The following is a 21623-nucleotide window of genomic DNA, read 5'->3' on the forward strand; positions in this document are numbered from 1 at the left end:
ACAAGGCTAAATGGAGATATCAATCTGAATGAACCATTGAGCTTATTCGTGAAATGCTCAGCTTTAGTCTTTAATACGGCAAGTTGCCACTGCAAAATTGCCATGACAAGTCATGTAGTTCAGGGAGAGTTCACAGTGTGCCTTACAGAGTTACTGTCTTTCAACCAAAGCAACAGGAGTCCAGCTCTTGTGTCGGACCTGATAAAGTATCTCAGGGCAAGACACCAATCTCTACCAGCTTAAGGTCACAGCTCCGACCTCTCAGGAAGAAATACGCCTCCATGTCGGGATGGACAGAATAAATCACATTATTTTGATTTGGTCACTAATTGTCAATCTGTCATGGAAACATGTCGTTGTTACTGTGCCTGCCTGAGCCTGTGCACAGTTTTTCTGTAAATGTAGAATACATCTAGATTTAATAGCAGCTTTTTTTCTAGAGCTGATGATGGTAAATAAGCAAAATAATCATTTTTTACATACACTGATAAATAATGCATCCAAAATAAAATGACATAAGAAGGAAAAATAATCTAGGTTATGCCAGTAACTTGCTTACAGATTTGGTTTTAACATTTATTAGAAGACCTACTGGGGCTGCAGTGTAGCAATGTGGACTACACACACACTCAGTCACCTTGCCAAAGGCTCACTTGCAGCTCATAATCCAAGGACAGATTGATGTTCATGGTTAATGCACAACTTCCCCATGCACTGTATACAGTTTGGACTGGTTAAACATTGCCTATTCAGCAGCTGTGTCTGTCAGCAGAGTTGGGCATATTATGCTATCAGCTGGAGAATTAGTTTGGGTATCATCTATAACGGGTGCGTAACATAATTTCTCAGGCAGAAAATACAATCCAAAACAAACAGCTGCATATTTACAGTGCTTTATAGAGCATTTAATGAGAATCTACATTGGGATAGTAGAGAGAAGGAAATAATGACAATGACAATGTCTCTTGTGTTTAGTTGAGAAATAAAAAGAAAGTATTTTCTTTAAGTTATTTGTCATGTAAAAATATTTTCTTTCTCCTTGGCTCTGATGACCATCTTCAACTTTTTGTCAAAAGTGGTGTCGGCTTGTATTTACGTTTTTATTCATATACAGGGCATGATGGGAAATACTGCCTGTCATGCTAGTTCCATGTAGGCTCATTGCAATCTAAGTTAGTCCTGCCTCTAAGTCCTTTAAATCCTAAAGCACACAAGTTTAATAAATTATACGCTAATTGAAGGATTATGAGTGTAATCCACAGAAGAGAATCAGTTTTCACTCAATGGTAGGAGGTTAATTAGAAATGTCACGATCATGCAGACAGTGTTGCGTTATACATTACATTACATGTTAGACGCTTTTATCCAAAGCGACTTACATACTCAATACTGTGGGCAATCCCCACAGGAGCAATTTGGGGTGAAGTGTCTTGCCCAGGGACACAACGACATGCTGACTGCAGTGGGGTTTGAACCTGTGACCATCTCATCCCTATACCAAGGCTCTATCCACTGCGCCAAACGCCTCTATACCAACCTCTCCTGTCCGGTGCCTCAGGTTTTAGCTCCCAAAACTATCACGTTTCAAACCATTAAGAGTTGTCAAGATGTATATTACATACGTACTAGGGGTGTAACGGTTCACAAACATTTCGGTTCGGTACGTTTTCGGTACAGCTGAAAAAATGATCACAAAACATAAAATATTTTATGGGGGTTTTTAATTATTATTAAACTGTGAATAATGTATTCACTCAAATAAATACAAAATATAATAAAATAAACATTAAGGTGCAGCATTTCGATGAACTGAAATAATCTGTACTTGAACTGTACTGTACTAGTACTCACCTAAGCAGCCAGCTTGACATTAGGCTTGTCATTGTATTTTCATGTTTTTTTTTAAGAAAGATGAACTTGTCCACATTGCTTGCCGAAAGGGCAGATCTGCTGGCACTAACAATCTCTCCTGCTGTGGAGAACACCCTCTCGCTAGGGACAGAGGTAGCAGATACAGCCAGGTAGCGCTTTGCTAACATGTTTGTAATAGCTTTGGCTCTGTCTGAACTTTTTGCGAGTGGTGGAGGCTTAAATGCTAGTGGGAGTTGGGTTTGCACTTCAGTCTTTTTTCTTTTGGTACCGGTGATATTCACGTTCGGGTGATGCCTTTTCAAATGAGTGTGCAAGTTTGAAGTATTGCCAGCCGCGTAACCTATTTTAGTTGAACAATGCTGACAAACAGCTTTGGTTCGGTCCACCTGTCTTTGTCCGTCATCCTTGTACGTAACTGCAAAACCAAAATGTTCCCAAACCGGAGACTTTAATGGTGCTGAAGGATTTTCGAGCTCAACTTTATCTGCGTTCGCCATTTTGCCATTTTTCCATTTCCTCAAATTACTGACTACATTTTAACGCATCCCTGTGACCAGCTCTCATAGTATGCCTCTCGTCCAATGAAATGACTTGGTCGCTCTATGACGCGTTGAACCCAATGTGAGCATTACACTGGGTGTTTCTCAATGTCGAGGAAGGCTGCTCCAGAGCCACTATTTCTACGTCATCGAGTGCCGCCGAAGGACTGTTCCAATGTCCAGCATACCTGTTAGCCTGTTCCACAATTCTTCGTTTTCCGAGGCTAGGAAGGATGCTTGCCTCGCTTCTGAAACAAGTGACCCGGAAGACATGTGCTACCAAGCAACCGTCCTCGACATTGAGAAACACCCACTGAATGCTGCGACGCAGCACCTGAGATTACTTCCAAAAAGTTGTTCACGTTCTCAATTTTTTACGTTTAACGTTATATTCGTTCGGTACACTTCGGTACAGACGTGTACCGAACCGAAGGGCCCATACCGAATATTTTCGGTACGAATACGTATACCTAATACGCACCAAATGGATTACAGTGCAAATAGACTTCGCAAAAAACTGCAAATTGACTGAGAAATCTCAAATGGTGCATTAAGATTACATCTAAACTGGACCTTTATAATTCAAGGTACTTTAGATACAAGCACTGATGTTCTTATAAAGCAATGCAATTGGGACAAATGTTTGCCGCCATCACATGACAACCCCCTCTCTCCTTCCCTGTGGGAAAAACTACATTATGTATGTTTTGTCACACCTATTTATTTAATTAATTGCCTTCATACTAGAAATCCTCTTTGAAAACCCGCACAACAATTGAAGCAACGTGGGTTATCGACAAATGTAATGATGTCATTGGAAACATCGAGTTTAAATCTCTCTAATCTTAAATCATACAACTGTAGAGCTGTAGTATGCAACATAGTTGACAATGATGTGTCATTTAGATTGGGAGTAATAGCATAACTATGATGAAGATAATAAGGGCTGACTTATCAGTCAATGTTGGCCTCTAATGGTGCGTTTCCACTACACGGCCTCGCTCGGCCTCGCTCGGTATGGCTAGGCCTCGTTAGGACTGGCTCACTTTATGGCGCATTTCCATTACAGTTTAGGAACTGGGGTAGTATCTATAGTAACGCAGTGTAGGCGGAGCCGTGACGTCATCTTCAATGAGTCATCAACAACACAGCCGTTAGCTGTTAGCACTCAGAGCTCACAGCTCCTCATATATGTTCAGAAACTAGACAAAAGTTAAACAAGTACAAACCACAGACTGTCTGTGTCATGGCGAATACAGTCGCTGCTTTATTTATGTCTGTATAGGCCGTTGTTGTGAGTGTGGACGGTCGGAGCATATACTGCGTTAGCTTAGCCAATCTCCATTTAGAAAACAACGCATTTTAAAAGGTTTTTCGCCTGCCGTCTGTCTGCAGACTTGACAAAGCATTAATTCATGGTTTTTACTAACCGGTATCAGTATGTTGTTACTTCGGCATCATTTTGAAACGTGTATTACAATTAAATCACGGTCAAATATGTCCATCTTGTTGTAGTTGTAGCCCCCTTGCCAGCGATTCTCTCTCTAGTTTAGCATACTCAGCCCGACTCAGCCTCGTTGTCTCTGGCCCTAGACCCACGATTTTATGAGGCCAGAAAAACTGTGAATTAGGACCCGCCGGCCGGTACTAGGCCAAGTGGAAACGCAACCAAAAACGGGCCGCTGACGTCACAGCCCTCTTAAACCGTGCTCCGCGCTGTAGTGGAAACGCGATTACTCGCCCTGTTTTTCTTTGGTAGCAACCTTTCTGAGTAAAAGATGCTTTAAATGTATTATTTTCTGTAGCCTATTTCTACTCTGACACACACACACACTCACACTCACACTCACTCTTAGCCTTAACCTTATCCAAAGGCACAGTGTATTTTGAATCACAAGGAAGCTGTTGATGCTCAGATTGGAAGGTGAAATAACAATACACCTATTGATTAGGTTATGATATGTGTGTGTGTGTGTTTTATGTGTCTTGGTATTGCATATCTAGTCAGAGGTGAAGGGAAGGACCTGACTGCTAATTGTTGCCTTAGAATCATTTAGATAAAATGGTACTGCAAGTCAGAGGTCATGTGCCTTGAGGGAACTTCTTCCTCCTCCTTGTCCTTCTCCATGCACGAGTCCCTCTTTCTTCTACTGGAGGGACTCATCCATGTAAACAGCTGATGGGAGTGGCCCACACTGAGGCACCGTTTACACGAGGAGAAAACTGCTTGTATCTGCATAGTTTCGCGTGCGTATAGCCCTATTATTTACACGAGGCCGATAGAAACTGACCCCACAAACGATAACGGGTCCCAAGGTGGATAGATTTGCAAACGAAACGCTCTGGGGGGTCAACCGAGTCCGTGTAATCGCCTCTATACGAATATTTCCTGAAAAAATAGCGATAGCCCCACCTCTCCTGCTCACTGCTGTAGCAACTATCAAAAATAGCTGTGTTAATTAAACGCACAAGGGGTTCTTGAATGAAATAATATTATAAAAGGCAAACCAGAATTGTTAACGCCCAATATACTCCTTAAACAAAATAAACAGAGTCAGATTTCATGCATTGATCCATTATATTGACAAAGGTGCGATCTCACCCGGTGTTTGTAGAGAATATCTCTCTCTTTCTGAGCCGTCCTCTCCACAGAGACGTGCTTCTTGGTCGGTCGATGCAATATCCACAGATTCGGTTTCTTTCAGTTAACTTCCCCGTTGCATTTATCCATATGCTGAGGAAATGACTATATCCCGCTGAATACCAGCAATCGCCACACACACTTCCTCCTGTCAGTAGCTACTGCTAGTGCTACTGCTACTGACCATGCTACAGATATTAGTGCAAAATCTACAGCTCCTCTACCACAACCATCAGCAACAAGTGGACATGGAGAATTACATGAACTACATGTTGCTAAATACACCGCAGGGCTTAAACAGAAGGGTAGCCATGGCAATATTGCGGCGGGGCTGCTCTTTTTCGCGGCTTTTGGTGTATTTTGGCGGAAGTTACAGCGCCACTTACAGTCCCGGCATATGTACTACAGCGTTTCCAGCGGCCTCGTTTGAACAGACACGTTAAATGAAACGAATGCATGTGAACGGAAGACTTTTTTGAATACGCATACTGTGCATAAACGCAAACGGTCCCGTGTGAGCGGGGCCTGAGATGCAGCAGCTGATCTTCCCGGATTTACTTACTGTGAATGGACAGAATGAAAAAGCCTGTTTCACACATTTAGGGTACACAAGGTTATTTTGTTGCTTGCCGTATTGCTACATGAGAACATATGCATGGATGGATAGAGGGAATCTTTTTAATCAGTTGACTCAAGTCCCATTTACATTTTCAAATGAATAGCACACGTGTTTCCCCTTTTTGTGTGCTTTACGTTAAAGAGAAATTGTAGATAATTTGACCGGGTAAGAGCTTCTGAATTCTTCAAACTCTTAAAGAAGTGGAAACATCACTATAAAAGATTGGAGATTCAGTTAAAACAGTATGCTATATTTTATTAGACGGTGCAGTGTTAACATCACGTCTCTTTTACATGTCATGTCATGCATACACCACTGTCAGATTGACATTGAAGATATAGAGAAGACATAAGCAGATACACGCAATTAGTAAGTATAATTGACTTAGTTACTTTCATTACCTTTCTTTTTTTCAACCATGTTGAGGAAGTAATATTATTTCATTTAGTAAATCAATCATTTTCCAAAACAATATTTCTATATCCTGATATAAAGAGTATACTGCTGGAATTAGTATTAAGGGTAAATAATGACAAAAGGGTGTCACACTGTCACGGGTGTTAAAGAAGAGAGACATATTGTAGTTTATAGCAAAGTGAAAAAGCATAAGAGGGAGAGAGGAAGGAAAGAAGATGATTTAAGAGAGAATGGAGATCATGTGACAGAGGACAAGAAACAGACAGAGGGAGCAGACTGCGCTGTGTTTAAACTACACTCCACATCTGACTTCCCTTATAAGTAACCAGAGGACTTTAAGATGTTCTACTCATAACCACAAACGATGGAGTATAGCTCCAAAATGGGACACCTATTCATTCATTTATAAACATTCACATTTTGTACACCTTCCTGACATTTTTCCTTTCTTTCTCTCTTCTTATGTCTTTCCCTTCTCCTTTCTGTCCCTCTTGGTAGAGTTTATTGATCGCAAAAATGTCTCTCCACCTGTCCTTCTATTTTTACTGGCTCTCACCTCGTCTTCTGATAACACCCCCCCTCCTCACATCTGTGTCCCCCCTGGCCTTGGACAGTTGCTGTGGCAACCAAGTGTTTTGCCTTGCTCTCAACACATTCCGCAAGCCCATGTCCAAGGGCGGTGTGACACACACACACTCACACAATGATAGCGAGCTCGAAATAGACTGCACGTTGTCACTGCTGTATGAATCTTCAAGCAAGGTTTACCTCCTTGGTCTTTGTTGGAGATATTCATTGTTTTGTATTATTTCATATTTAAACATTTATTTTCTTGCTGCTTTTTATAGAGTAATTTTCCTATTATTTAGTGTCTCTATCCATGTCAGTTTGAACACTTGTGTATGGTTTTATTTTTTAAGCAGCTTTAGGATATACCAGTCAAGCCACAGAGGAAGAGACGTAAAATATATTATTCATTGTGCTTTTTGATCGTTAAAAAGAGGACAAACTGCACAATTTTAAGTTTGTTATTGATTTGTTTATTTTTATTTAAGGAAAATACACAGTCTTGTTAAAAACATTGATACATCATCTATGAAATATAACACTATTTTATAATAAATACAATCTGCCAGCAAAAGCTGCATCAAGCTGGCAGCTAGTATTGACAAAATACTTATATCTTAAATCAAGAATAGAAAGAATTTTCGAGTGGTAAATGAGACATTTTTATCATTCTAACCAGCATATGTAGTGTCTAGAGCAGGGGTCGGCAACCCCTGGCACGCATGCCACCAATGGCACGCGGCACCGTAACCAGTGGCACACTAGGAATAAGTGGAATAAGTGTACAAAATATTTATTTTATTTTCGGATCCTGAACGAGACCGCCGCCAGAGCGCGTCTCCCCGTTACCTGCAGAAGGAAGCCATGCACGCAATGCAGCCCCACTCAAAAAGGCCGATCGCGAGACGTAACATACATGACACTTTTCTCTGTGTGCGGCAAAACAAGCTCGCCAAAATCGCTTCACCAGTCTGGCAGTATTTTAAGGTGTCCGAAAAAGACAATAAAATAGCGGTATGCAATGTGTGTGAAGCAGAAATTCTGCAGCTCCACCCGCTGTGACGGACCGGTGAGCGGAGCAGAACACACGAGTTACGGACCGTCCACACAGCAGCGTTAAAAAAATCTTGGAGGTGGGCGTATCTGAAGCTTGGGGATTTTTTGCGAGCAAGGCACCAACAACCAATCACATGAATCTCCCGCCCCCGACATACGAAGCAAAAAAGTTTGAAGTAAACTGGATATAAACTCCCCAAACAGGCGAAAACATACCACTGTCTCTGCCACCTCCCTCCATGCCTGGCTCCTCCGGTTTATATCCCGGTAGGTAAATAGGGACTGGTCATAAAGCACCGGGTGATTCCCTACCGCTAATTTCTCCTCCATTTTGTGGAATATGAGGAAATGACCTGCGGTATGTCTCTCCCAGCATACACGCGGTTTGATTGGCTAGCGCTTGAACTGTCAGATTTGCGTACACAGGATTTGATTGGCTGACGCTTCCACCTCAGCCTCAAAAGTTGAACATTGCTCTTTGCAACTTTGAATCCTGAAAATCTCCGCTCGCCTGCCCACAATGCAGTTCGGCGGAAAGTGACGTCACCCCATTCAAAGTGAATGGGCAGAAGCGTTTCAAGATTTTTTTAACGCTGCTGTGTGGACGGTCCGTTAGACCTAACACACTTAGCTATTTGATCTACCTTTGGAACTAGTTATAAATATATTTATTCTTCACTGTCACTCATTACTGGATCAGTGAGATCCAGTGAGATACTGACAGGCTGTCAGGAGGGGGAGAGAGGAAAAGAGAGCGCTTCCGCTAATTTCTCCCGTGTTATTATCCAAAGTTAATGTAAACTTGAATAATGTAGGCTACTTCATTTGAATGTAACAATTATGTTGGTTGTTGTTTGTGGAAGCGCCAGTGAATGAGCCCCATTAACTGAGTTTTAAACATCACTTTTCACGAGTGTTTTCGTCGAGCTCTTCAACACCCCCCCCCCCCCCACGCTGATACATTTTTTTTTTAGAATGGCCCTTCATATCAAAAAGGTTGCCGACCCCTGGTCTAGAGCCACAGCAACAGATGTAGTGACCAAAGGGGGGGGGGGCTAAGCTAACAGCCATTTTGGTGATTGTTATTCTATCTGAATTTCCTTATTGTGCTGCCAGATATTTCTCTGACATTATCTTTACACTTGCTGTAACACAACTGCAATCTTTGGTTCTGACTCTGAATAGCTTTAGAGGGTATTAAGAGTGAGCCTAGAGCTATAGATTTATTTATTTAATTTTCCCTTTGAGTGTGTGCCTGTGTGTATGTTACTGATGCATTGGCCTTTGGCTACATTTTCTATACAATAATTGCTTCAATGCATCCACACAATCCTTTGGGTGTATATTCACCAGCCTAACAGTATGTGTAGGCATGCATGCTCAACATTAGTTGTTCAATGTCAATGCTGGTTAAATAAATGAAGTTGGAAGCTGAATGGTGCCAGTGGGAGACGATCACACACAAGTTTTGTCCTTATAGCAGAAGTATGGAGTCTCTCAAGTCCAGGAAATCTTTTTTTTAAATGTGCATCTTTTTGAAAAAAAATATCATCAAGTCCTATAATTTTGTCATGTTGCATCGCTATCTTTAAAAAAAACGACAGATACAATGGAAACCAAGCGTTTTCACTTTAAATCTCCAGTGTTGTACTCAGTCAGATCCTTAAGCCTCACCTCGCTCCTCATCATTACACTTGTTACTGCATGGTTCCCGTGGGGTCTTAAAAAGTATTAAAAAGTATTACATTTGATAATCAGAATTGAAGGCCTTAAAAAGTCTTAAATATGATCAAAAAAATAAGAAAGGTCTTAAAAATGATCGGATTTGAAAGGTAGGCTACTTCTGTGTTGTGATCGCGTCTAAATGTGTTTTGGGGGAAATGTCCGGGCTGCAAAGTAACCAGTACGGTAATAGGCTTTCAGTTCCCCCCAACAATTTGTATTGAAATAAATCAGCATAGAACCACTAATCACTAACTTTGTTTCCCCGGCCCCTTATCGGAGAACACCCTGCTAGTAACCTAGCAACCAAGCTTCAGCTAGCGGCAGCCAGAAACTCAGGTATCTTCGAATCTATTTACAAATAAATATGGGGAAGTGTAAGTTCAACTGTATTTGGTTGGAAAACATGGAATTTAGTGCTTGGTTGAAACCAGTGGAGGGGATCGTGTTTGAAACCCGCTGCACCTTTTGCAAACAAAATTAGCGTTTGTTTTGCTAATGTAGCGTTAGCTAGTGCAGCAGCTCCCGCAACAACATCGGGGGACCTCCGGGTGACGTTTGGGACGCTAAATACCGTAGCTAAACACCAATCATACAACAGCATGAAGGCAGCAGAGCTCTGAATATAGCTCTTGTCACACACACACACACACACACATACATACATACATACATACATACATACATACATACATACATACACACACACACACACACACAGAGACACGGAGAGACATACACACTTTTGGTCTAACACAGTTTTGTGTACTGTTATGCTGTTATTGTTCAGTCATCGTTCTTATGTTGAACATGAATACATTTACGTTGTAAGTAATTATGGGACGTATTTCTTCTTTCATAGCAATTTTCCTTCATACTTTCTTGACGTGAAATAGGTCTTAAATTCTATTCAAAGTGGTCTTAAAAAGTCCTACTTTTGAGGTGGTGAAACCTGCAGGAACCCTGTACTGGGCACCTAAAGCACAACTTTTAATATAGAAGCACTGATGAAGAGAAGGAAATTAAGGACGCAGCTGCTATCTGACTGCATCTTGTATGTGCATGCATACACAACTACTGGCATCAGAAACCCTCAGGAAAGAGGGAGGGGGGACATGGAGATGGAACGAACACAGGGATGAGATGAAGAAAGAGAGAGGGAGAGAGAGAGCTGTCAGACAGGTTGCGACCTGTTGTTGTGGAAACCAGCTAGTTATCCTCATGGGTTAGTCTGTGTGTGTCCGTTCATCCTAATATGTTGGTGTGTAAACAACACCCCACTGATGACAATGTTCCCTCTGCTCATTAAAAAATAAAACAACCTGCACCTGGGCGCACTTGAGTGTAGTATAATTTGGAGGTAAGTACAACAGGTCTAATTTTCTTGACTTACTTTGGCTCTTAAAGTGTGTTGTATTTAAACCTTTAAACATGCAAAGCATTCAAGAACCATAGTTTTTGTTTAAAACTTAAAATAAGTACTTTTTATGCAAGTATTCCAGTTAACACTTTGATTTGTGTTGAAGAGCAACAAAAGCCCTAAGGGTTTTTTTTCTGTCCAAATTGGTTAATGCAAACTTTTAGTAGCTGCATTTTTAAACCCCCAGTACGTGAAAGTGTATATATTTCTTATTCTGTCAAAAAAATCCCACCTAATAACATTGAAACTATTAACAAGTATTGTTTGCGTATCCAAAGCCTGACAAATGTTCTTCTATGCCATAAAGCTCCATTGTTTGGCCAGAAACGATCAAAAACAGATCAATGAGCCACATGGTCATACTGGGTAATGTGTGCCTACAACAATAAACAAGGGAACTGTAGTGTATTTTCACTCAATTCAACATACTCCGTCTTCTAATACCTGCTAACGCACACATTTGTTTAATACATTGCTCAAAATCGTTCCAAACCAGGCCACCATATCCTGCTCCTAAGTAATGTGCTAGTGCCCAGCTGCTTTAATTATTTAGCCTTTTAAGTATACTGTATATTTTATCATATGCATGTAATGGTCTTGGGGCTGAGAAGCTGGACAAGTGGTAAAGTATTTAGAGACAGACCCATTGATGGTTTTGGTCTAGAGCTGCTACAATAAGTCTATTTTAATCGATTAATCCACAACAATTTTGGACTGTCAGCAAAAACAAGTGATAGGAATTGTCTTAGGGTTTGCATACTTGTGATGGTCATTTATATTTTGTGCCATGTTATAGACAATCAATTCAGTGCTCAACTGAAAATAGCTACATTAATTGCCAACTTTAATTGCTATTTGCGATCCAATTGTGGTCTAGCACACCAGCCTCATCCTTTAAAATGATTTTGCAGATGCTGACAATGGCAGGGCAAAATGGTTGTCTCTGATTGGAGTACATTAATGTTTGGGACTCAAATGCCATCTCCTGTGTGGTGTATTGTAATGTTTCTGATTGTGTTGATAACTGATGTCATGGATTTTCTGGCTTTTGTTGCAGATTGGACTCATGGTATGTAAAATGCTATTCAATAGAACACTACCCATGAGGATGATTTTTTTTTTAGCTTCAGTCATATTATCCAGGGGGCTAGTGTTGTTGTTTACAGCATAAGTAAAGAGTATAAAATGCAACTTCCCTCTGCTAAAAATAATTAGAGAACCGTTCGCTGCTCCTTATTTGCGGCTCTGTTGGAGACTGAGCCGAAAAAACAAGTTTGACCCATTTTTTTTTTTTTGTTCGTTGACAAACGGTTTGAGAAATGCTTATTAATGAGATATGTGCGTCCTATCTTTCATTATACCGACTCCACAGCTGTGTATGGATAAGTCAGATAGGAAAAAGTGAAAGATGGACATCGATGATGCAGCAGGTGAGTCCCAGCATCTCTTTCTCTGCTACGAGAATGATGGCACTACACGTCATCAGGCCTTAACCATGGATGTATAAAGAGAACTGGATACAGTGTTGGAAAGGAGGAGATATAACTCTGGATTTAGCAATTGGAGCATTTTATAACTTTTGACACTGATTTAAAGACGCCTCTTTCCATTGGGCCCAATGGCAAAAAATGACTGAGACAGAAGTTGTAGTATCACCGTTTGGCCACTATCAGAAATGTACTTCATCGAGCGAGGCACTTGCTGGGGGCTTGGTGTGTCCATATTACCAATGTCCCCAAACCTGTGACACACACTCATGGGGTTATTGATTACGAGGCTTTGAATTGACATTTGTGTCATTACAGATTCCTTCCTACCAGGTTAAGAAGGTCATTGAGTGGACACTGCCTCCATTACACAACCTCAGATGTTTGAAGTGTGTGTTTCTGTGTGTTGGTGAAAGCAGGGTGTGTGTGTGTGTGTTTGAAGTGTGTGTCAGTCTGCCACCTTCCTGCAGTGCTGAGCTCCTTTTGATTTGTATTCCCTTGCATCCTCTCCTCTCCACCCCACCTGTCTCTCCTCATCATTTCCTTCCTCATATCATCCTTACACCTTTTAGCTCTCCCCAAATTAGTTTTCTTCTCAATCCCTTCTTCTTTTTCCTTGAATCTGTTCTTAGAATCTTTCCCTCCCTCTTTTCACCCTCTCTCTAATGCCGCCACTGGCTTTTCTCCACGTTTCCCTTGCCTTACCTTCAATGCTCTATTCTGTTCGTCAAATCAACTCCAAAAGATCAATAGGATAAGCTCTGTATGAGGCACCTGATTGGCCGGCTCAATCAATTCATCAAGACTTTGAATCTTTAATCCCGGCTCCTGTGTTGAGAGGTCATTAGTCTGTGGGTAACTGCAGCTGGTTAATTAACACACAAACCGGCAAACTGTGGATTTAAGGCCAGCTGTGTGTGGATGTGTGTGTGCTGATCATGGGAGTGTATGCAGGGAGAGGGATAAATATAGTAAACCAGAAAGGGAGACGTCTGCCTTTTATAAAAGAGAGATGTGAACTGTATCCTAGCAACAGAAAACCATGATCCCATACCTGAGATTTGGAGAGTGTGTCTTTTGTTTTATGGATGTTTTAGGTTGACATGTTTGAGATATTGCAGTGCATCTTCTATGATTTTAATGTAGATGTACAAACAGTTGTTTCAGTATTCATAGACGAGATCTCCTGTCTACAACTACTCAGGTTTCCTTGGATACTGGAGGCTGCCCAGTGCGGTGACAGTTTTCCACCGCCGGCTGCACTGAAGCATTACGGCTCGGTTCAGTAGCTTGTTTCACTGTCAGCTCTTGGTTTGAATCCCAGGCCCAGCTGGGACCCTCCTGTGTACAGTTGGCATGTTCTCCTTGCTCTACCACAGTCCAGAGACGAGCACGTTTAGGGAATTGGCTGCTATATATCGCCTGTAGGTGTGAATGTGAGTATGAATGTGTGTGTCCGTGTGTGCCAGCCCCTGTGATGGACTGGCAACCAAACCACAATGGGATGGGCTCCAGCCCCCTGCGACCTTGAAGAGGCTAAGCGGTTTTAGAGAATGAATGGATGCCTGGCTCACTTACATCTCAGAGATACTCAGTGAGGAGGAAACAAGCTTTGTACATTTCCCCAAGAGTGCTTGTGTCATCAAAATGTTAGGTTAGGTGACCTGTGGGTCATCTTCAGAAACAGAAATCCTTTATTCGTGTCGCAGCGATGACATTCACATTGTTAGAGTAAAGGTACAGTGCAGAAAAAGGCTAAATAAAATGAGTATATTAACATCTGAAATCATACCATTAACATTTGTACAGGCAACAACTGATTATGTTTTCATAGTAATCTACTTTTATATTAATAATATTTCTTTTTTAATACATTTTGATGTCAAACAATTATCCAATTACTAATTTTGCTAGCCATAGCTCTGTGTCTGGGGATAGCAGAGTCAGTCGGTCTATCACTTTAGAAAGAAATTACTGGATACATTTCCATGACATTTTACACAGACCTTTTATTATTTCTATATACTGAATTTTAATATCTTCGGTGATTCTAAACGTCCCATTCAACACAACATTGAGGTTGACATTTGTTTTTTAAATGTTGGTGAAATGTACACGATTGGGCTGAATACCAATAAATGTGGTACATCCTCAAGTTCTAACTGTTGGCATGCCAACACACTAAACTGAGATGATGGCGATTATAAACATTATACATATCTGTCATCCGCATTGTCAATGTCAGTGTGCTAATGTTAGCATGTTAGCTGAAGATGCAGTCTACACTTTGAAATATGATAAACCAAAGCGTCATATCTCCTGGGACCCAGCCCATTGACAAATGTCCACTGTAGTGGACATTTTGTTAACATGCATGTCCTTTTACTCTTTTGAGGTACTCTATCAATCCCTGATGTACTGTACAGAGGACATCATGGGCTTTCCAGTGATATGTCATTGGTTAAAATTGCATGCTGGGAAGTTCCTCTTTCTTTTCATCCAAAATGGCTGGCATACCAAAAACAAAATGTTATAGAAGCAGGAGGAGAAGTCAAATATTGTTGAATAATTGTTATTTTTTACATGAAAATCATATGTTCTTGTTTATTAACATGTGAGGAACTATATAATTAGTTCTGAAAGCAATTAAATTATTCAAGTTTTGAAATAACAGATCTTTTATATATGTCCATTCTAGTGGACGTCAGGACCATCTTCATGGACTTAATGACTCAATATTGTTTGCTGGAGACGGAACTGAAGCAGACATTTTCTGCACCAGATAGTTAAGGGAGATTCAGATTTGGAGCTCTCAGATGATGAGAGAGATGAGGATTTCACACCTGGGATAGAAGAGGGTCAAGAAGAAGGGGGAAAAAGATGCAGGAGGCTCCATGAGCGCGCAGATATAGACAGAGAGACAGATAGGGACGAGCTGGAAAGACATGTCCCTCTGTGGGCCAAGAGTAGCACGTATGTCTTATTGTTGTTTTTATTTTAAGTGGAGCCATGAAAAATGAGAATTGCCTCAGGAATGCCAAGTTTGTTTCTATGAGCATGGTCAAATGGAGACCACATCCATAAAACTAGTCAAGATGACCCTACAGCCCGTGCCGACTGGAGTCCAATGAGGTACTTTTCCCAGTACATTGACTCCAAAGTCTTTGAAGATCTGGAAAGATTCACCAAAAACTAGTTTTTTAGTGACCAAATAAACAGCAATGTTCAGATCAATGACTTATTTATGTTTTAAATAAAGGTGAATGTATTCTTGTATTAATATCACTCTATAACCATAATACGTTACATAGTCTATCTGTTAATTTTGGCTGTCTTTTCAAACTAAAATGGTCCTGACGTCCTCTACAGTGGACATACTGTAACATTTAAAAATCAAATTAAATTAAAAAAGTCTAAATTGAGAGATGTTTTTTTTAACCCTAAATAGGTAGGAAATAAAGACATTTTTTTTTTCTCGGTTCCCAGGGGGATATATGCATGTTTGAAAGCGCGAAAGAAGTGAATGTTGGCCATTTTGCTTAAATCAAGTCACTCTTCTTCCGCAAGCACACCTCATGCACAGGGGCAATACGATATTATTAACCTGTTAAGCCCGGGAGCCCCCGCCCCCGGGGCAACAAGCAACATCTTGCATGAAACAGCGTCTGAGGGCTTCTTAACATTTAACAAACTATGAATGTGTCATACCCACTTAACGGGAAGAAACTTTCGCTTAGCACTAAGCGAAAGAGTGCTAACGCACTTAGCACATAACTCACGGTAGAAATATTTCATACTTCATCGGAGCTGCACAAACTCGATAACATATGAAAGCTGGGATTCCACAGATTCCAATGGTATAACTATCATCACTGTGCGACCAAAACTCGCGGCAGCGAAAGCCAGCAAAGACAACACACAACTTCACTTTACGTAGCCAAAACGGCAAATACGTCTTACCTTTGCTGTTTTCTGATCAAAAGTTGTGTTCAAGGGCATATAAAAGCATATCAACGCTGCTGAAGGTTAATCCAATGTCTCCGTGTCCCTTTGAAATGATTATTGATAATCCATCATCATATTTATGGCAATAAGCCTAGTTTTCAGTTTTCAGAGCGTAACATAGCTTTCGGTTTGGGCAAACTGCGTGCGCATCACTCTCACTCGTCAATGGTAACGTGTAGGTGGATTTAGGAACTCCCTCTCGATTCTATTGGCTCTAACGGTTCAAAAGTGTGAACCAAAATCGACCAATGGGTTCCAGAGATATAGAAAATACACCCAAATTACACCAGAGGTTGGTTTGGTCTAAACCTCTCTAAAAAGGTCAAATTTAACTTGTTTAGCCAGTATTGGGTTTTCTTTGGACGGAAACTATAATTGAATTTTTTTTACTATGTTCAATCTGAATTTACTTTAAAATAAAAACATCTATATTGATTCTGACGTTTCTACATCCAACTCCAAGGTTTATCATTGCTTTGAGAAAAAATATTATTAATTTAACCCTTTTAGAAGTGAAGATAGTCATTTGTTCTGGGAATGTCATTTTCAAGCCTGAGACCTGAAAAACAGGCTCAGGGCTTAACAGGTTAAACGAAGGTAAATAAAAAATATATTTAAAGAATGAGTTGTTGAAGATGAATGAATAGAGTGATGGAAAGAAATAATCTGAGATGTAATGATGACCAAATGATGCCTGTTATTTCTGCTTTTATTAGCCATTGAGGGCAATAGTAGTTCTTAGAACAAACACATGGGCTGCTGGTACATACTGTGTGATTGCAACCCACTCAGTGTGTTTTTGACTTCACTTAGCTAAGGCCACTCACTCCACTGCCCTCTTGTCTTCTCTGTTTGTGCTGCTGCGTTCCAACTGTCCTGTTTGGATAGAGCCAAGCCTGCAAAACACGTCTGAGTGCATAACGTCAGAAAAGGCTCAGAGAAGGGACTTTAGGGGAGGCAATATACACACAGTCGCACCCACACAAATCACTGTGTCTCTGCAAGAGCTCTTAAAAAGCTCCCCTTAGCACTGCACACACACACACACACACACACACACACACACACACACACACACACACACACACACACACACAGAGACACAGACAGACACACACAGAGAGAGAGAGAGAGCCTCTGTCTCGCTTACCTCCTCACTGTGTTTGCCAGACTGGGGCTGCCAGCGTCATTTGACAGGCACATGGACCTGTCCCGCCATGCCTTAACAGCACATTGCCAAGAACGGACCATGATGCTTTGCTTCTGTCGCCCCAAACTACCAGGAATGCCAATCATCAGCACTGGTTAGGGATGCCACAGTGAGGAGCCTTTTTCGTTGGTTAACAAACTTGATTACAACGGTGTTATAGAAAATATATTCATTGATGATAGAGTGGACATTTTGTTAGCAGCTGAGTTTGAAAATATGACTTGTTTTTACAAAAAGGTAAGGGGCAAAGAAACAAATGACTACCAGTTATAGTGTGATAATAAACTTCTAAATCCATACTTTACGAGAATGATACAACTCCAACAGTATATTTCTACAATGAAAGAGAGAGGGACTGAGGGAAAAAAAAACGGCACTGTTAGATGAACAAGCCTAAACATTTATTTTTTTCACGGTGATCTGCAGGCTTCCTTTAAATTATGCTAATTTGAGGTTCACATTTTTATTTAGTGCTTCTTCTGTTACATGTTTGATGTTCAAAAAGTGCTCTATTTTTCCTCATACTTGTGCTGCAGCAGCTCTTTTTACCTTGGTTTCAGATTGGTCAACCACTCAGAGATGTCCCGCCCCTCAGTCTATCATGTACAATGTGTTGAAGCGCTAGCCAATAGAAGCAACACATTTCCATGGTGACATCATTATGTTATTGAAGTAAACAAAGGTGTCCAATGGAGGCATTTCAGACAGGGGCCGGGGGAGTGTGTGTGAGAGAAACTCCCTGTGGAGGGAACTTTGGGATTTTAGCCTTTGCAGACCATGTACATGCACAACAAACTATATAGCACACTACAGGACAGGGGAAACCCCCACAAAGCTTAAGTGCCTCCCTTTTCCCCTCTGGAGGACTAATAAAGGTATTCTGATTCTGATTAACAACAGCATGCACTACAGTTAATCAAAATAAATGATTGTGTCATTTTGTCAATAGCACTGGCTTGCTATCTCATGAAGGCAACTGGCATTTTACAGTTTGTGTCCTGTGGTCCAGTTATCTCAAGGGATGAGTGTGAGTTACCTCAGGGACTGGGATCTCAGGTGCTCAGAGACACAGAAAATGGGCTTGAGTCCCTCGAGAGGGGGACAGAGAGGGGAGGATGAAATATTCTCCCTCAGGTGTAAAACTTGATGAACAGGGTGATGGAAAAGAGAAAAAAGAGAGTAAAGGAGCCGTGGAGATGGTCCTTGGGGGTTTAGCACATTGGCACATCACTCTGCTATTGCATGCCTGTGTGTGTTTTGTGTGTGAGATTGGATCAGGTTGATAAAGCACCATGCGTAAATGTCATCACATTTCCATGCCTCTGCAAAATAGCCAAATGTCATCAATTGCTATGTCCGACCACAGAAACAGTATCCTACACTTCTGTTCTGTATACAGTACAGGCTGTTTGCAAACACACACAGACTCACACTCAGAGGAGGAAAGGAACGTATAGATATTATGCTCTAAACTGTAAAGTGAAACAGAAATGCATAATATCTTCCCTGTTTGTGTGTCATGCAGTTTTGTGTACTGACATTCTTTGACATTGTTGTGGTTAAATTCCTCTGTGTTCAATCTGGCTGCCAACTGCTTGTGAAGCTAATTAGGCCAAGCTAAAATTAGACACCTGCCTATAAGAATCATATATCATCTCTGGCACACAAAACCTCAGATGTGTAAATCTCCTGTTTCCCATCATTATCCCTCACTAGTCAATATTTTCAGAGTATGGTTTCAGAGCTTGGTAAAGTGGGCCAGAATACATGTCATGTTATCTAATCTTGAAGTATACAATGCTCTACCATTGGATTCATTTGCAGATGAATAAAAACAAGGTTTTCTTTTAAAATGTATGAAGTCATTATTAGTTAGAACTGATGCATCTACGTCATGAAGTAACCAATCTTGAGTGAAAAAAAATATATCAGACATATGATGAATTTTGACATTGTGAAATAGCTCACTAACGTATCTTGTCATTATCAATTTAACATTTTCTAGAGAATTATCCCTCAAATAGCACTAGACTCTCTAAATATAAACAAATGTAATTCAAGCAGAATCTACAGTTGTAATACAGTTTCTTTACAAAGTATGAAGTAAAATACTTTGAACTTTTTAGAGAATTGTAGTATAATATACCAAAAAGACACCAGGACACCATGTGATGAGTTTGGTAAAAAGTATTTAGACAAATTAAAAACGTAGATCATCAGGTTTACGTTTTTAATTTGTCTAAATACTTTTTACCAATGTCCACAAAGTGAATGCCTTAACCACACATAACATGACAATTTGTCCAGTAGTTATTGAGACGACACACACACGCACACGCACACGCGCACACACACACACATATACAGTGTTATAAAGTCGAAAATCACTTGTATTTGCCTTTTCTTTGCGATTCGCCACTCTTTGCACTGGGTAGTTAATCTGCTCTGCCGCTGTAGTTATCAGCCATCCATCATGGTTGTGTGCTAGTGAATCAACTGCAAAAACGAATATGACAGTGGTTGCATTATTGCTCTCACAAAACATTATCCAGCTTAGCCAACCAAAGCAAGATGTCAGCCAAAGCACACCTGCAATTACGAACCAATAAGCAACTGGCTCTCTGCATAAAATCAAACCTGACTCCTCACTTGGTCGTACAACAGAGAAGGAACACATTTTATTTAAATCTTTCTCTGTCTTTCCTTTTCTATTCCTCTTTTTCCTTTTTCTATCGTTGTGCCCTAGTTTTCCTACGTGGTGAGTGGAGACGTACGCATCTCCCAGGTCACACATATTCACATTCAGTGCATACATGTAGCCAGAGCAATGGAAGTGTGTCTCTGCTGTGCCTTGTAGATGTAAATTATGAAGGATATTTGAATCTATATTTGATGACTGCCTCTTATTTAGAAACCAGCTGTTTGCCAGATAGCTGCAGTAACTCTGTGTTTGTGTGCCACCTTCTGTTTGTGTGAGTGCATGTATGTGTCTGTTTTAAGGATTGAAAGGGTAAGAGGTCCCTGCTATTGAGTTACCTACCCATTGTTGTGGTGTGACTGTATTTTCATGTTGTGAGGTAAGCATGGAGAGGTGTCTGTATATCTCAAATGGAGATCCTTTATATATTGAATAACTGTCCTGTAGACTGCTTCAATACCCTTCGGTACACTCTTGTTTTCTTGTAAATGTTCCTATCAAAAATGTTGTGCTAGAAGAAAGATTGTGGCAGATCAAATGTGATACATTTGCACCAGTAGACAACTAAAAATAAGGAAGTTGAGAGGAATGGCAAACAATCTGACCTAGAGCCATATACCTATATAAGGAATAAAGTGCATTTTTTGTGACAGGGTTACGCAGAGGCCCTGTCAATCCGAGGCATCTGCTCTTCTTTCTGAGTTGTTGCAAGTCAGAACTGACATTTCGGTGACCTTGCTGACAATATTTGTGTCGCCAGCCGCTATCAGTTAGACTGCTGCTGGTGTTGATCGTGCTCTGCATGGCCAGGCAAGTTAGAGCAGAGTAAACTTGCAGTGATGTTGATTTGTGTTTTTCTGTAGTTTGTTCCCAGATCGGGTGAAAGCTTTTAATACCGTGAAACATGTGCCCAGACAAGACTTAACAAGTTAAGCCCCATGCCCTAAAAAGGTCAAAATTCACTTGTTTTGCATCAATCTTGATACACCTGGAAAACAGGCTCGGGGCTTAACAGGTTAACATAAGTAGCATATCAGACTCCTGACAGAATCCTGTATTTATCCAATCGTTTGAGGAGGACTCTTCCTCTGGAGAACATTTGTGAACTCCATGACGATCTGTGAGTGCCAGCATTACGTCAACACTACGGTAATGGTCACTTAAAGGGCGATACCTTCCTTTTTCATTTCTGCCAGTCGTGGTTACTGCACCTTGGCCAGATTGCAGAAAGGGACGATGTTATTTAAAAAACAATCATTTTAATAGCAATATAACCTGTATTTAAAGGTGGATCTACACCATTTTAATTCAATAAAAGGCATAGGATGTGAATCAGGGACTACATGTTAAAGGTCACCTATTATGCAAAA

General features: G+C 40.7%; 1 protein-coding gene across 3 annotated transcripts in view; it reads left to right on the forward strand.

The window, feature by feature from the left end:
• Positions 1–21623, forward strand: part of LOC117491206 (guanine nucleotide-binding protein G(o) subunit alpha) — a 98736-nt gene that overhangs the window by 25625 nt on the left and 51488 nt on the right. The gene's annotated exons all lie outside the window — the stretch shown is intronic.

This window comes from Trematomus bernacchii, unplaced genomic scaffold (genome assembly GCF_902827165.1).
Source record: "Trematomus bernacchii unplaced genomic scaffold, fTreBer1.1, whole genome shotgun sequence".
Lineage (NCBI taxonomy): Eukaryota > Metazoa > Chordata > Actinopteri > Perciformes > Nototheniidae > Trematomus > Trematomus bernacchii.